Genomic DNA, 17,756 nt, shown 5'->3' with positions numbered 1-17,756 from the left:
TATTTCTGCTTTCCTCCCATACTGGCTCTAGGTTCTGTTGGCATCTCTCTCACCAGAGCAGGAAATGAGACCCTCTAAACTGTCCCCTCTATATTCCAAGATGATCATGAAGGTGTTTATGAGGATGATGCCAGATGATTATATATGTGGTATCATGAATATTCATTAAAGTTTCCCAAGGGTCAGGCTCTGAATTAAGTGCTCCACATAGCTTATTTTTTTCATCTGCATAGTCACTCCTCATATATATGTGTACAGGTTATTATTCTTTTACAGATGAGGAAAAGATGATAGGTTTTTTTTATTGTAACTTGCACCAGATCATGGGATAGAATGAGATGATGCCAGCTTTGAATCAAACAATCTGAATCCAGATACAGGCACCTGGCCAACATTCTCCCTTTGCCAACCCAGTCATTTCACTTCTCTGGCCATTCCATCAAGCATCTCCAGTTACTGTGATCTTCATTTTGGAGGTTACCAGTAAACCGCAGTGGAGAGCCGTGGGTGGCACCAACCATAGAAAGGATGGCTGAGATCATAGGCAGGATCACAGAAATCAATGGCTCATAACAGCTGAGGGCAGATCTCTGCTCCTGGATATTGCCTCACCCGTCCACTTCCTCCTCCATTCTTGCAATTCAGCCTTCCCCATTTAAATTGGAGACATAACATCATCCATACTCAGGAGACCAGAAACAGAGACGATGTACAGAAGATGTGTCATTGGTTAGGACCTGTGGATCTCTGCTTTAAACTTCCCTGAATTGTATTAGTGTGAAGAAGTTAACTACCTGTGACTCAGAGATCCACCATATAATTTTAAATCCTATCTGCTGTATTTATTATCTAGCGAGCTGGAGCAAGTTCTTAGTATCTCAGAGCATTGACATTGTCATCTGAGTTGATTTTGGTTTGATACCACCTCACTGAGTAAGAAACAGGGAATGGATACTGTCTATGTGGGTAAATATGGGGTGGATGCATAAACTAAGGGCAAACTTTTTGATAAAAATATTATTGATTTTGATAACTCTAAGGTTCATATAATTGGGCAAAGTATCCTGTGATCTAACAGTGTAATTTTGAATGAATACCTGACAAAACATTTTATTTTTGTCCCTACACGAGTAGATACTGAGCACTTAGATGGAAGTGGCTGAGTTGCATTGATTTCTCTCTCTCTTTCTTTCTTTCTGAATGGCCACACCTATGGCATATGGATGTTCCCAGGCTGGGGGTCGAATTGGAGGTGCAGCTGTGCCTATACCACAGCCACAGCAACATCAATCTGAGCTGAGTCTGTGACCCATGCCCAGCTTGCAGCAATGCTTGATCCTTAACTCCCCAGGTATGATAACTATTGAGTAGACCCTTCCTTGGGTCACAGAAACACAGAATCATCAATATGGCTTGCACACACTGATGCTTTCTTGCCTGTGTTTACGGGATGCCCCATAGGACAAGAGATAAGATAAAATGGTACTTGCCTGTGTGTATGACATGGACTCTCAATGGGATCTATTATTTTCCACTTAATAGCTCCATGACATTGAATTACTCAAAGAACAACACAGTGATTTTCATAAATATTAAAAAGAAAAGGCAGAAGGAGTAGGGGAAGTTACATTTTATCATGTGGGATTAGACACATTTTTGGATTCTAAGTCAGAGTTCCCATAATTGTGTAGTGGCATCAAATCTGAGTAGGAACCATGAGGTTGCAGGTTTGATCCCTAGCCTCGCTCAGTGGGTTATGGATCTGGCATTGCTGTAAGCTGTGGTGTAGGTTGCAGGTGCGCCTCAGATCCCGCATTGCTGTGGCTCTGGGGTAGGTCAGCTGCTACAGCTCCGATTAGACCCCTAGCCTGAGCACCTCCATATGCTGCAGGTGCGGCCCTAAAAAGAGACAAAAAGACCAAAAAAGAAAAAGGATTCCAAGTCATTCTATGTGCCTTCCCTGGGAAAAGAGACCCTTCAGATTTTCTGCCATATAACCAATTACATATACACAATGGAATGCTCCTCAGCCCTAAAAAGAACAAAAGAATGGCACTTGCAGCAACATGTATGCAACTAGGAATTCTCGTACTAAGAGAAGTAAGTCAGAAAAAGAAAGACAAACACCATATGATATCACTTATATGTGGATCTAAAATATGGCACAAATGAACTTATCTACAAAACAGAAACAGACTCACAGACATGGAGAACAGACTTTGGGTCGCCAAGGGGGAGCAGGGAAGGAGTGAGAAGGACACCGAGTTTGGGGTTGGTAGATGCAAACTATTATATTCAGAATGGATAATCAACGAGGTCTTACTGTTCGGCACAGGGAACTATATCCCATCTCTTGGGATAGAACATGACAAAAGATAGCATGAGAAAAAGAATGTATACATATGTATGACTGGATCACTATACTGTACAGCAGAAATTGGCACAATGCTGTAAATCAACTATCCTTTAAGTAAAACTATAATCAAATAAAAGATTATTAAAACTCTCTTAGGGTTGCATTTCATCCATAAACCCACTATTCCAAAAATAATTATAATTCTGGTACAAAGCAAGGACCAAATGTTTCTAAGTTCCACCACTCTAAGATGCCCCACATCTGTGGAGCTGGCTGTTATCATCTCAATTTCCAGATAAAGAACACCAGCACATAGAGGCTGAGGCATTTATACACATATCTGTGATTTAGTATACTGACCCAGTGGTTTTAGGGGCACTGGTGGCACTAATATGATGGATTATAGATTTCCTATGATAACAATGCACTTTAGAGTCCAGTTTGAAAACCTGAGATATGGAAATATCATTTCCTTGTTAAGGCCAGGGATCGAATCTGCATCCTCATGGATACTAGTCAGGTTCTTAATCTACTGGTCACAACGGGGACTCCTGTTCAATGATTGAGAAGTGCACTGTATACTAATGCCATCTATGGGGTAATGAGGTTGTGACTTTGCATTTGCTAACCTATAGTTACCAAAATGTGAAGTCTACAAGAGTAAGGATTTTTTTTTTCTCTTTTTGGCAGGACCTGCTGCATGAAGATCCCAGGCCAGGGACTGAACCCATGCCACCACAGAGTCCTGAGCTCCAACCATGGCAATGCTGTATTCTTAACCCACTGCACCATCAGGGAACTCCCGGCTAGACCGAGTTTAGATGTTAGTCGAAAAGTTATTTTTCTAGGTTTTTTGACATGTAATTGATATATAGCACCGTATAAATTTAAGGTGTTCTGTATAATGACCTGACAAACATTTTATGAAATGATTACCACAATAAATTAATATCCATCATTGTATATAGAGAAAAAAAGTAAAAAGCATTTTTTCTCGATATTTCTTAGGATTTGCTCTCCTACCTTTCAAATATACCACAGAACAGTGTCAACTATAGTCATTGTGTTGTATCATACACCCCCTAGTACTTCTTATCTTATAAATGGAAGGGTGTACATTTTGACTCATTTCATCCAATTACTCCACTCCCCACCCCCACCCCCAGCTTTTGGAAACTACACATCTCACCTCTTTTTCTCTGAGTTTAGGGTTTGTTTGTTTGATTTTAGATTCCACATATAAGTGAATTACACGACTTGTCTTTATCTGACTTATTTTGCTTAGCCTAATGCCTTCAAGGTCCATACATGTTGTCAGAAATGGCAGGATTTCCTTCCTTCTTATGGCTGAATCGTGTGCCATTGTGTGTATATATCATGTTTTCTTCCTCTACTCACCCACTGATGGACACTTAGGTTGTTTCCATATCTTGGCTATTGTAAATAATGCTACAATGAACAGAGCGGTGCATGTAACTTTTCCTATTAGTGTTTTCATTTCCTTAAGATGAATACCCAAAAATGGAAAAGCGAATCACAGGGCAGTTTTATTTATTTTTTTAATTTTATTGGTGTATAGTGGAGTTACAAAGTTGTGTTAGTTCAGGTGTTCAGCAAAATAAACCCATTATATATATCCATTCCTTTTCAGATTCTTTTCCCCTATTCTAATATTGAGTAGATTTTCTTGTGCTATACATGTTACCTGTCTATTTTATATAGAGTGGTGTCTATATGTCAGTCTCAATACCCTATTTGTCCCAAAAGCATGTTTCCCCTTTAACCATAAAGGTGAGGAATTTCCACAGTGGCCAAATAAAGTTCCATTCCCACCAGTGGTGCACAGGTTTCCCTTGAAAAGACTTTTAAAAGACAAACCACATATTGAGCATACATTTCTAGAAATAGGGGAAATCAGAAAGTCAAAGAATAATAAAAACCCATGAAGATAAAAGACACATAAAAAAACCTTTCTAGGAGTTCCCATTGTGGCACAGCAGAAACAAATCCAACTAGGAACCATGAGGTTGTGGGTTCGATCCCTGGCCTCACTCAGTGGGTGGAGGATCCTGCACTTCTATGAGCTATGGTGTAGGTTGCAGATGTGTTTCAGATCTTGCATAGCTGTGGCTGTGCCATAGGCCTGCGGCTACAGCTCCCATTAGACCCCTAGCTGGGGAACCTCCATATGCCAAGGGTGTGGCCCTAAAAAAACAACAAAGACCTCCCCAACAAAACCCCCCAAAACCCCTTTCTAATTATGAACATTTGACTTTTATTTAGAGTCCAGATAACATAGTTCTAGGAATATCTAGATTATCAAGATTCTAAGTCAAAACAAATTCTTGTGCTATATCTGAATAAATTAAGGCTGATTCTAAGTGTACTAATTAGAATGATTTTTTTCAAAAAGGGAGAGGGATATTTCTTTTTTATATAACTTTTATGTTTTTATTAAACTTTAGTTGATTTACAATGTTGTGCTTTTTCTTACTCAATATATTTCATTGAAAGAATAGACTGTCCTTTGCCATGATCAGGGATTTGTTATCTCTCCATTTCCTTGCTCCTCTAACATTCTTTAAGCCAATGTATAGAAAGAGGTGAATAACATAGAATCCAGTGAGAAAGGAGCTGTACGAAAACTGGATTTGGGACATTGTGAAATAGTGCTGAAGGTACCAGGGTGTATGACCCCAAGTGTGAATATTGGCTTGTAAATTTCCTGAATCCAAAATATGCACATAGTAGGACTGCATGCTCATTTACCTGTTTCCTTTCTTTCAAACCTCTCTCTCTTCTTTTTCAAAAGGTGTCAGAGATACACGGGACCACAAAATCTAACAAGTGTCTCAGAATTCTTCCTCCTGGGACTCTCAGAGGATCCAGAACTGCAGCCCTTCCTCCTTGGGCTGTTCCTGTCCATGTACCTGGTCACCATGTTGGGGAACCTGCTCATCGTCCTGGCTGTTGCCTCTGACTCCCACCTCCACACCCCCATGTACTTCTTCCTCTGCAACCTGTCCTTGGCTGACATGGGCTTCACCTCCACCACTGTCCCCAGGATGATTGTGAACATCCAGACTCACAGCAGAGTCATCTCCTATGCTGGCTGCCTGACATAGATGTCATTTCTTATGTTTTTTGGATGTTTGGATACTCTCCTCCTGACTGTGATGGCCTATGACAGGTTTGTGGCCATCTGTCACCCCCTACATTACTTGGTCATCATGAACCCACGTGTCTGCAGCTTGTTAGTGTTGGTATCACTCCTCACCAGCCTTTTGGTCTCTCAGATGCACGGTTTGGTGGTGGTAAAAGTTGCCTACTTCAGAGATGTGGAAATTTCTCATTTCTTCTGTGATCCTTCTCAACTCCTCAGCCTTGCCTGTTCTGACCCTTCCACCAATACCATAGTCATGTATTGTGTGGGTGGCATCTCTGGTTTTCTCCCTATCTCAGGGATCCTTTTCTCTTACTCTAAAATTGCTTCCTCCATTCTGAGAGTCTCCTCATCAGGTGGGAGGTACAAAGCCTTCTCCACCTGTGGCTCTCACCTGGCAGTTGTTTGTTTATTTTATGGAACAGGCCTTGGTGTGTACCTCAGTTCAGCTCTCTCACTTTCCCCCAGGAAGGATGCAGTGGCCTCAGTGGTATACACTGTGGTCACCCCTATGCTGAACCCCTTCATCTACAGTCTGAGGAACAGGGACATCAAAAGGGCCATGAGGAGGTTCTTTGGCCAAATGATCTAATTTCAGTATGTGGGTGTCACCCATTTGGAGTGTACTTTGGGAAATGTAGAAACATTAAACATGTAGACTTGAAATTCTCCCTCTCTTATTTCATCCTTTTTGTAGCTCCTATGGCCTTTGCTGTTCTCCTTGCTTAGCACCTGACTCTTGCTTCTTCTGTCCTTTCTTTAATGGGTCTGAGAAAGAGTTCTAGGATCTTTGCAGATCATAACCATCACATGACAGAATACTTGCTGCACACCTGAAGGTAAGACAACATTATAAATCAACTATGCTCCAATATAAAATAAAAATTAAGGAGCTCCTGAGTTCCCTGGTGGCTCAGTGGGTTAAGGATCTGGCATTGTCACTGCTGTGGTGTGGCTTGATTGCTGGCCTAAGAATTTATTCATGCTGCAGGTGTGGCAAATAAAATAAAAGCATACACACAAAGTAAAATAATAAAATGAAAGGAAGAGTTCCTGTCATGGCTCAGTGGTTAGCAAACCCAACTAGGAACCATGAGGTTGTGGGTTCGATCCCTGGCCTTGCTCATTGGGTTAAGGATCCAGTGTTTCCATGTGACGAGGTCTGCTTGTCTACCCAAGTCCTGAAGTCCGTGATGCCACAGAAATAAGAAGAAAGAGACACAGCAATAGAGAGGGGATCAGGGGGCTACAGCCTTCAAGAGGCAATAGCAACCCTCTGACCCAACTCATGGTTTTTATTTCCTATGTTCTACTTCCTTGTACGTGCAGGGGATACATCAGTATTTTACTTCAAATAGATAGATAGCAAGATATGTTAGCATAGTTATTCCTAAGCACATAAATAAACTAATCATAAATGTTTTAGCCCTCCCAGGCCATAATTTGTTGTTTGCTTCAAGCCATCTATGGCCTCTCCCACAAATCCCCCAAGGCTCCAGTCCTGAGAATGTCAGAGCTGATGGTTTTCCATCAGCAACATTAATGCTTCAGCAATCTTGTTTTCGAGATACCATTCTTTGATGTTGTTCTCATTTGTTTTGCCTCAAGGGTCATGAGAGAGTCACAAGACTTTGTATAGACTGACATTCTACAGCCACTCTATGGCACCAGTCTTTTCTTTCCATTCTTCATTACGTCACATATTCATGCCTCCAACAGCCGTGAGCTGTGGTGTAGGTTGCAGACACAGCTCAGATATGGCATTGCTGTGGCTGTGGCTTAGGCTGGCAGCTGCAGCTCTGATTGGAACCCCAGCCTAGGAACCTCCAAATACTGTGGGTGCAGCCATAGAAAAGAAAAAAAGGCAAAAAAAATATATAATAATTAAAGAGGAGTTCCTGTTGTGGTGTAGCAGAAATGAATCTGAGCTCGTGGGTTTGATCCCTGGACTTGCTCAGTGGGTTGGGCATCTAGCATTGCTGTGAGCTGTAGTATAGGTTGCAGATGCACATCAGATCCAGCATTGCTGTGGCTGTGGCTTAGGCCAGCAGATGTAACTCTGATTCAAACCCTAGCCTGGGAACTTCCACATGTTGGGGGTGTGGCCCTAAAAAGAAAATAAATAAATAAATAAATAGTAAGGATAGTGTTCCTAAGATTCTTAATAAACTGAAATTGCCTTTGGTTTTTGCATGATTATGCTTATTTTGAATTACTTTTTAACCATGGTCATCACACCCACCTAAATCATGTTCCGTATGCCCTTCTAATTTATTCAACTAAACTGGTGGATTTTCATTCTGTGCTAGAACAGTGTAAAAAATAATTCGCTCTGTGCATTCTTGACAGCTCTTGATCTCAGCTTAAATTTTCACAGAGAATTTCAATACATCTTCTCAATTTCTTGCAGGGTTAATTTTGGGTTTGATAATTATAATTATATGAATGTTTTGTGGGAAGAACTTTTCTTTCTTTCTCTTTCTCTCTTTGGCCACACCTGTAGCATATGGAAGTTCGCAGGCCAGGGATGGAATGTGAGCCACAGCTGGCACCTACACCACCATGGTGGCAGTGCCAGGTCCTTAACTCACTGCACCACAGTGGGACCTTCAAGCTGTTCTCTTTTAGATGCTAGTGTATTTCTAAAAATTTCATGGATTCTTTTTGGAGTGATGAAAATGTTCTAGAATTGGATCATGGTGATACTTGTACAACTCTGTGAATATACTAAAAACTATTGAATTGCATACATTAGATGGGTGAATTTTATGGAGTGTGAATATCTCAATAATGTTAAAATAAAAAAAAAATTTCCCAGATGACTAGCAAATGGGGTAACTTTCACCTATACTTCAACTTGTTATACAGGGCAGCTTTTTCTGACCAAATCATTTGAAGTCCCCTCTTCTGGATAGTACCCCAATCTATTACCAGTTCGGGAACTGTGAAGAACAGAACAGCAGACATTATTCTTGAGGTAGATGCACATTGTTTGTAAGCAAAAATAGATACATTGTTTTTTGTTTTTTGTTGGTTTTTTATTCTGGCATTATTGAGACATAATTGACATCATAACTTTCTACATAACTTTAATGTGTACACTATCATGTTTTGCGAAATGTTTACCAAAGTTAATTAACACATCCTTTACCTCAGCTAATTACCATACTTTTTGTGTGTTTTTGTTAGGGTAAGAAAAATAACTCTACTCTCCCAGCAGTTTCAAGTATGCAACACTGTAGTGTTAGCCATTGTCACCATGATGTACATTAAATCCCTGCAATGTCTTCATCTGTCACTCAAACCTCATCTCCTCATTCTTACCACCTCTCAGCCCCAGGCAACCACCATTCTACTCTGTTTCTATGAGTTCAGTATTCTCAGAATCTGCATAAACCAGGTCCTACATTTGTTGTCTTTCTCTGTCTGACTTAATTTCACTTAACGTAATGTTCTCAATTTCATCCATATTCTACCAAGTGTCAGGTATTCCTTCTTTCCTATTGCTGTATAATATTCCATTTTGTGTACTACTAGTATGTCACATTTCTTTTTTCAAAAAATTTTATTTGAATATATAGTTGACTTACAAAGTTGTGTTATTTCTTTTAATTCTTGCATTGATTGCTTTTTATCTTACTGATTTTGCTCTTAATTTCTTTTTTTAATTTTTAAGTTGACCTTTAAAATTTTATTTTTATTAGATTATAGTAGATTTATAGTGTTATGCTAATTTCTGCTATATTTTTTTAATTTTAGGTAATCACATTTCTTTGTCTTTCATCATCATCATTCATCATCAATGGACACTAGGTTGTTTCCTTCTTCTTCTTTTTTCTTGGCTATTGTGAAAGTTGCTGTAATGAATATGCCAATTGAGCTATCTTTTTCTGATAGTTACGACATCTATCTCCTTTGGACAAATACCCAGAAGTGGAATTGCTGTGTCATGTGGCCTGAGGTGGGAGGAGGTACTCTCCTACTGTTTCAGAAACCAGGGGTTTTTTTTAGGACTGGGTGAAAAGGAGCAATGGACTGGGGTCTTCATCAAATGGAGAGACTGTTCCACACATTTCTAGATTGTCACCAGGGAATTTTTATTGAGATCAGGTGGTGCAATGAATTTGAGATTATGAATTGGCAAATGAACAGGCCCTGAGTCTCAAAGTGCTTGGAGTCAAAGTTCTGATAAATGATGATGCCTGTGTGAGTGACAGCATCTGAGATGCTCTCAATAATTCCAACTCCTGGTTTTCATGCTCTTGTGTATTTCCCTCTCACTGAGTGTGAGATGGACATAGCGACTTGTTTCCAACAATAAGAATGTGGAAGAAATATTGGGGTGTCATTTCTGGGAATTAGAATTGAGCAGACAATAAAGCTGGCTTTCTTCATCTTGCCTCTCTCTTGCTCTTGCGTTGCTTAGGTTGATAAAACCCAACTGCCATGTTGTGACCATCAAGAGGCCCATGTGTCAATGAACCATGGTAATTCTGGACAATAGCCTGTTTACATGTGAATCCTACCAAGAGTCATCTTGGACGTGGTCCTAATTGGAATTTTGATTCCTATAGCACTGGCTGACACCTCGATTGCAACCTTCTGAGGTGTTCTCTGAAATATTTAGTGAAGTATCTGTTAGAAAGTTAATATGTAAAATTCAGTAGCATTCTAGTGCACCACTATAATTCGGTTAGAGCAAAAACTTAGAGAAGTCTTTCAAATATGTAAACAAACAAACAAAAATCTTGAAAATATCCACCATATAAAAGGCCAACCTGAGCAAGGGCTAAGGAAATGAAAATAAGAAGTTATCCTTAGACTCAAATGAGAAAATGGAAAGAGTATCATATCCTTCATATAGAAGACCTAAAGCTGTAAAGATTTCATGCTTAATACAATAGATTTATAGATATCAAACTCACACACTGTGTGCTTTGATTTTTTAAAGCATGAAGTTTTTTCAGTTTAATTTAATATTAATTTTACATTGGAGTATACTTGATTTACAATGTTGTGTTAATTTCAGGTATACAGTAAAGTGAGTCGGGTATACACATCATAATTTTATATTAAGATCCTGCAAATTGGAAGTAAGAACTAAGGAATACAGTGGAATTGCCTCCTGAAAAGAGGAAGAACAGAGACCCTTCCAAGGACCTTCACCTTTCTTATATTTTTCCACACCCATTAATATTAGCAAGTCTCCAGAGACTGGGACCACATGGGCTCATTGGCTAATTCTGAGTTTTGTGCACTGAGCCCTCAGGTCACACCACTGTGCATAATTGCTGCTTCCTGCCAATTAGTTTGCCAGTTCTAATAGTGTGGTTCTTTATCTGTGTCTCTTCCATTTGTGGGCACCTGCATTTGAAGTTCCCAGCCTGATATCTTCCTGCAAATCCTGAGACTTCATCACACACCAGGCATACTCCTTGTTCATGGTCCAGCATAGAAGCAGTCCAGCCCAGTAAGTACTGAGTAAGCCCGTGATTGAAAGAGGGACTGTTAGGTGGCTGCCAAGGTGGGGGGAGTGGAATGGACTGGGAGTTTGTGGCTAGTAGATGCACATTATTGCCTTTGGAATGGACAAGCAATGAGATCCTGGTGTATAGCACAGGGAACTATATCCAACAGCTTGTGATGGAACATGATGGAGGATAATATGAGGAAAAGGAATGTATAAATATGTATAAATGGGTCACTTTGCTGTACAGCAGAATTGACAGAACATTGTAAATCAACTATAATAAGATTTTTAAAAAGAAAAGATAAATAAGAAAGAAAGAAAAAAAGAGGGAGCGTTAGGATGATTACTCCCTCCTCAAGAGAATAAACATGATAATTGTGGCAGAAAGCCGAGAGGGTACCAATATCACAACATTTCATAATAAATCCCTATGAAATTTATGTTCTTCGCTCTGGTTGGGGTGTGAGAAATCTCATTCTGAGTTTGGCATGCAACCTCACTGGCTCTGCCTCTGGCTGGCATCTCCCACCAGAGCAGCCCCTGGGTCTTTCTAAAACTCCCCCTGAGAATGTCAAGTGATCATGAAGGAATGATGAAAATGGGGAAGATGGCATCAACTATAGCATCATATTCTGTTTCTGAGTGATTCCTAAATGTTATGCTCTAGAATATGTGTTTTATGTAACTTGTTTGATTTCATGTGTATAACCTCACCCAAACTACAAGGGCACACATCATTGTTATTCTTTTTAATAAGAGGAAAGGAGCTCAGCATTTGATGTAACTTGTGCCAGGTCATGAGTTAGAAAAGGTTGAATCCATGTTTGAAGCCAGTCTTTCTGGGCAGACTAACTGCAGACACAGGGTATCTGGGCAGACTTCCCCCTGCCCACCCAGAGTCATGTCACTTCCAGGTCAGTCCTGGAAGAGACTCATTGCTCAGGATGCCCTTCCCTTTGGAGTTTTCTGGAGCATATAGTGGAGGGCAATAGGGAACATTTTCCGCATCAGCTACAGGAAAGTTGCATGAGATACAGGCAAAGTCACAGAAAGAATTGGCACTGGAAATTTAAGGGTAGATCTCTCTGCTGATCTTGCTCCTGGATTTTACTTTGAGCGTTCACTTCCTCGTCCATACTCATAATCAGCCCACTCAATCAAAAAGGAGATGTAAGGCAGAGTCTTTGTGTTCACTCCTGCTCAAGAAAATGAAAACATTGAAAACAATATATCTCAAATGTATTTGTGATTAGCCCTCTGTACCTCTGCCTAAAACATTCAGAAAACCTGGAAATAGTGAAATTTAATGTGTGAGACTCAGAGACTGACAACTTCATTTTGAATCCTGTGTGCTTTCCTTATTCTTTGGGCAATTTCTTGGTCTCTCTGGGAGTTAGGATTGTCAACTGAGTTGATGCCTCATTGATAAAACTCCCCTTAATTAGGACTAAGCAAATAATGTTTGTCCTCTATGCAATAACTATGTGATGGATGCTTAAAGTAAGTGCAAAATAAATTTCATATATTTTGTTGGTAACAATGACAAGGCTAATTCTTATATTATTAGATTTGAATGTCTGGTGATCTGGTATTATGGCTTTCCTACATCCACGAGAGGACTTTTTTTTATTTGTTTACATAAGTACATCTTCATATTGAAGAGAAATGACCAAGGGTCACCTATTTCTTTCTCTTTTTTTATAAATTGAAAGTTTTAAAAGATTCTTTTTTATTATTAATTTTTAAAAATTAGTCTAGTTGATTTACAATGTTCTTCCAATTTCTGCTGTACAGCAAAGTGACCCAGGGGTGTGTGTGTGTGTGTGTGTGTGTGTGTGTGTGCGTGTACGTATATATACATATATATATATATATATTTCTCACACCCTAACCAGAACCAAGAATATAAATTTCATAGGGATTTATTATGAAATGTTGTATATTGGTACCCTCTCGACTTTCTGCCACAATTATGTTTATTCTCTTGAGGAGGGAGTAATCGTCCTAACACTCCCTCTTTCTTTCTTTCTTTTTAATTTATTTTTATATGAATACATTAATATATAAATATGTAAATTATAATATATAATTTTTCTCATATTATCTTCCAAACTCAGGGCCCACCTATTTCTGATTCCCCAGAGCTTACACCTTGTTGGCAGAGAGGAGGCACCAAGAATTTTAAAAACCTAGTTATAGCGTTGAATAGACCCTTCCAGTTTCATAGAAACAAAGTGTGGGCAATAGGGCTTCCTTCCATCCACTGGATCATGCATGTCAGTGTTTTCATCCTTTTCAGGAACGTCCCATAGGACCAGGGACAAGATAAAATAGTGCTTATTTGTAACTAGAGCATGGACTTTCTATGGTACCTATTATTTTCCATGTAATAGAATCTGCATCATTAAGTGATTGAGAAACCTCTCAAGAGATTATCATAAAATGGGGGGAAAGAGTCAGAAAAGAAGGGGACCGTACCTCTTGCTGCACGGGCTGAGACACATTTTAGTGTTTCATGTCAGTCCATGCTCCAGTGCTCCAAGACAGGAAAGTCTTCCACATTTCCACCTTTTTTTTGGATTGGGTTTTATTGATAAACACACAGGCCCAATAATTATTGAAATGTATTTACTCAAAATGACCAAATATGGATTAATTCCAAACTTCCCTTAGGGATCACACATGGTCTAGCTTTGGATATAGACTTTCCATTTCCAAGAAGCTCAGAGAGGAGGAGACATTTACACACACTCCACATATAGGGGGTGAAAGACCCAGGACTCTAAAGTTGAAGTGCTTTTTCCTGTACAGTTCTCTGTCACTTCCACTGCAGCTAAAATGCATTTCACTTTCTTTTTCTTTTTCCTCCTTCCTTCCCTTTCTTTCTTCCTTGCTTTCTTTCTTTGGTTGCACCTGCAGCGTGCAGAAATTCCTGGGCTAGGGATTGAACCTGGGCCCCAGCAGTGACCTGAGCTGCTTCAGTAACAACACCTTAACCTGCTGTGCCACAAGGAAACTTCCAAAAGTGTTTCTTTTCAAACCAACTTTGGTCCCAGATGTGAAATAAAGGTAGAAGAGTTGATTCATCATCTTTTGGTTCAGTGAGGGCAACTCTGAATTCTAAGAATGCAGCAATATTTTACAGGGTCCATGATGGGACTACATTGTGGATTGCGGGGTTTTCTACGAACACTCATGTTTTTCTGTCCAGCTTTGGAATCTGCAGTTGAAAAGATTTCCTGTACAAAATGAAAATGTCATGTGCAGCTATCATGAAAATATCACAAGACAGACTTCATGGATGTTTTCGAATGATACCTTAATAAAAGAGGATGCAGTTTCTATCAAGTGATTTTTGTATTGAAACAAATATAGGCAATTAATATAAGTAAAATTGAACATGCACCAATTGTTAGAAATTTTAATGAATAATCTCCACTCACATATTATATACAAATTCTCATATGTATGGCATGGAGAGAGGTGAAAGAATTTTCATAGGAATGTTGTAAGAAGAAACTATTGTAAATAATACTATAACATATAAAATGTCATTTAAAATAAATATTTACTTAATACATAAATAAAATACATTAAATTATATATTATTACATTTAGAACATACGTGAAATATATATTTATATTTGTTAAATTTATATTAAAATATATAAATAGAAGGTTATATACTAATAAAATAATGACTTCATTTATATAATAATGTGCATCAGCAACAAGATTTAGTAGTTTTATGTATGTTACAAAAAGACTTCACCACCAGGTTGTGGTAACTGAACACATTTCTAGAGGCACCATGTATAGTATATTGTTAAGGTAAATTTTTTCTTTTTATGGCTGCACCTGTGGCATATTGAAGTTCCTGGACCAGGGGTCTAATCAGAACTGCAGGTGGGGTGTATCCTTAACCCACTGAGCGAGGCCCAGGATGGAAACTGCATCCTCACAAAGATATCAGGTCCTTAAACCCTAAGAAAGCTATTTATGGATTCATAAATCATTAATGATATCATGGCATCATTGACAAGACAATACACCCATCCACATTATGACATTGGTTGCCTTTGGGGTACAGGTGTGCAGAGGAATGGGATGGAGCTGATATACCAAAAAAAGTTGAATAGGTAATGGGTACTGATGATAGTAATAATAAGTAATATTATTGGAACATTTTTCAAGTGTTAGTCAATATTCAAAGCAGTGTGTCTCAACCCCAGCTGCACATTAGGATGGCCAAGAATCTCAAATGTAGATTTCCTAAAATTGTTTCTAGCTAGGCTGAGGCTGGGGTAACTGTGTATTTTAAAACTAACTCTCAAAAATATATTGACCAACTGGAACTGAAAATCACTAGTCTGAGCAATAAAAATGATTTTTTTAAAACTTTCTACAATTGTTGTTCTAGGTAGTTCTGTTATTATCACAATCGAACAGATAATGGAACTGTCCAGGTGTGTTTACATTCCTCTACTTTGAAATTTTCCCAATTAAATCCTAGTGTGACATGCCAAAATAATGATCCAGAATTGCCTTCAGGTAGTAGAAGCAAAGGAATTGCCATCTCTATCAGGAAAGTTGGACATGAAAATCTGTTAGCTAGATGCAAGTGGATGGGTCCTGACCTGGCTCTGGGACCATCCCTCATGCTGAGCTCCCCAACTGTAAATAAAGGGTTTATGACCATGAAAAAAAGACCACCAGGTATATGAAACAGCACTCACCATCACTAATCTTAGGAAATGAAAGTCAAAACTCTAGTCAAATACCACTTCTCATCTGTTAGGACGGTTACTGTCAAGAAAACCAATGATAATACGTGTTCTGGAGGATGTGGAGGAAAGGAAACCCTTGCACTTGGTTGATGGGAATGAATATTGGCACAGAATGGAGCTTCCTAAAAAATTAAAAATGGCTACTAATTAAAATAGATCTCCTGTATCTTCAAATGACCCCGCCTCAGATTGCATGTCCAGAGGAAAAAAAAAATGGTACCTCAGAGATCACTGCACCCCCATGTTCACTGCAATATTATTCATAATAGTGACAACATGAAGTATCCCAAGTGTCTGGTGACAGATGAGTGCATAAAAAAGATGTGCTGTGTGTGTGTGTGTGTGTGTGTGTATGTGTACATAAAATATTCAATGTATTATTATTCAGTTATAAAAGAAAGAGATCCTTCCATTTGTGACAACATAGATAGAACTTGAGGATGTCATGCTTATTGAAATAGACCAGACATGCAATTAACATATGATCTCACTTATGCGTGGAATCTAAGTAAATCAAATTCAGAGAATCACAGATTAAAACTGTAATTATAAAGGGAAAGGGGTAGAGGTAGAGGGGAGTTGTTGTTCAATGGATACAAACTTTCAGGTATAAGATGAATAAGTTCTGATGATCTAATATACAGCATGGTGGCAATAGTTAATGATTCTGTATTGTATTCTTGAAATCTGCTGAGAGAGATCTGGTTAAGAATTTCCTCCAAACATAGAAATATAAATAATAACAATGTGATCTGATGGATATGTTAATTAACTTGATTATAATAATCATTCACAATGTCTATGTGCAGTAAATCATCATTTTGTACATCTTAAAAAATCTACATGGGAGTTCCCATCGTGGCACAGCGGAAAAGAATCCAGCTAGGAACCATGAGGTTTCAGGTTCAATCCCTGGCCTCACTCAGTGGATTAGAGATCTGGGGTTGCCATGAGCTGTGGTGCAGTTTGCAGACACGGCTTGCATCCTACTTTGCTGTGGCTGTGGTGTAGGCTGGCGGCTACAGCTTTGATTGGACCCCTAGCCTGGGAGGCTCTATATGCTGCAGGTACGGCCCTCGAAAGGCAAAAGACAAAAACAAAACAAAACAAAAAACCTACATGTTTTACAAAACAAATATGTAATTTTCTCAATTATATTTCAATAAACTGGAATTTAACCCAAAAATAATGAAGTATTACATCTAATGTGTGAGATCACTTTTTATTTTGCCACTACAGAATAGAGTCTAAAAAATGAGAAGTGGTCTCACACACTGGATGTTTTACTGAGATTTTACTTGGTCGAAAAAACTCATATAAAACAAAATGTTTCAAGGGTATTACTTAAATTTTATTATTGTTTAATTATTGACAGAAATTCTGTAGTTCCCATTGTAGCTCAATAGGTTAAGAACACAACTAGCAGCCATGAGGATGCGGGTTTGACCCCAGCCTCGCTCAGTGGGTTAAGGGTCCAGTGTTGCTGAAGGCTGAGGCATAGGTCACAGATGCAGCTTGGATCCAGTCCTGCTGTGGCAGCTGTGGCTCTGATTTGACCCCTAGCCTGGGAAATTCCATATTCTGCAGTTATGGCTCTAAAAAGAAAACAAAATTCTGTATATTAACACAATTTTGGTAGTCATCAATGCTTTATGATTAGGTGATTACTTATCAAAATTTGAAGTCCAGAAAAGCCAAAGATATGAAGTATATACCAATGACTTTTAAAAGCCCTTTCAGTAGGTAGAGCCTCAGTCTCATAAAAGACACCCCTCATATTTGAGAAACTTATTTTTACGGAGGGAATAAAGAAAACTCAAGAATGATAAAACTCGTGAAGATAATTATCACATAAAATTTGTTTTCTAGAGTTCCCTGATGGCTCAGTGAATTAAGGATCTAGTGTTGTCACTGCGGTGGCACAGGTTCAGTCCCTGACCTGAGAATTTTCATGTGCTGTGGGCCTGGCCAAAAATATTT

At 38.9% G+C, this 17,756-nt stretch overlaps 1 pseudogene; it reads left to right on the top strand.

Moving 5' to 3' along the window:
* The first annotated feature begins 5,113 nt into the window (after positions 1-5,113).
* On the top strand, positions 5,114-6,111 carry LOC110259146 (annotated as a pseudogene).
* Positions 6,112-17,756: the final 11,645 nt, after the last annotated feature.

This window comes from Sus scrofa, unplaced genomic scaffold, assembly GCF_000003025.6.
Source record: "Sus scrofa isolate TJ Tabasco breed Duroc unplaced genomic scaffold, Sscrofa11.1 Contig908, whole genome shotgun sequence".
NCBI lineage: Eukaryota > Metazoa > Chordata > Mammalia > Artiodactyla > Suidae > Sus > Sus scrofa.
The sequence above is the reverse complement of the archived record's forward strand: the minus strand, read 5'-3'. Positions and strand labels throughout refer to the sequence as shown.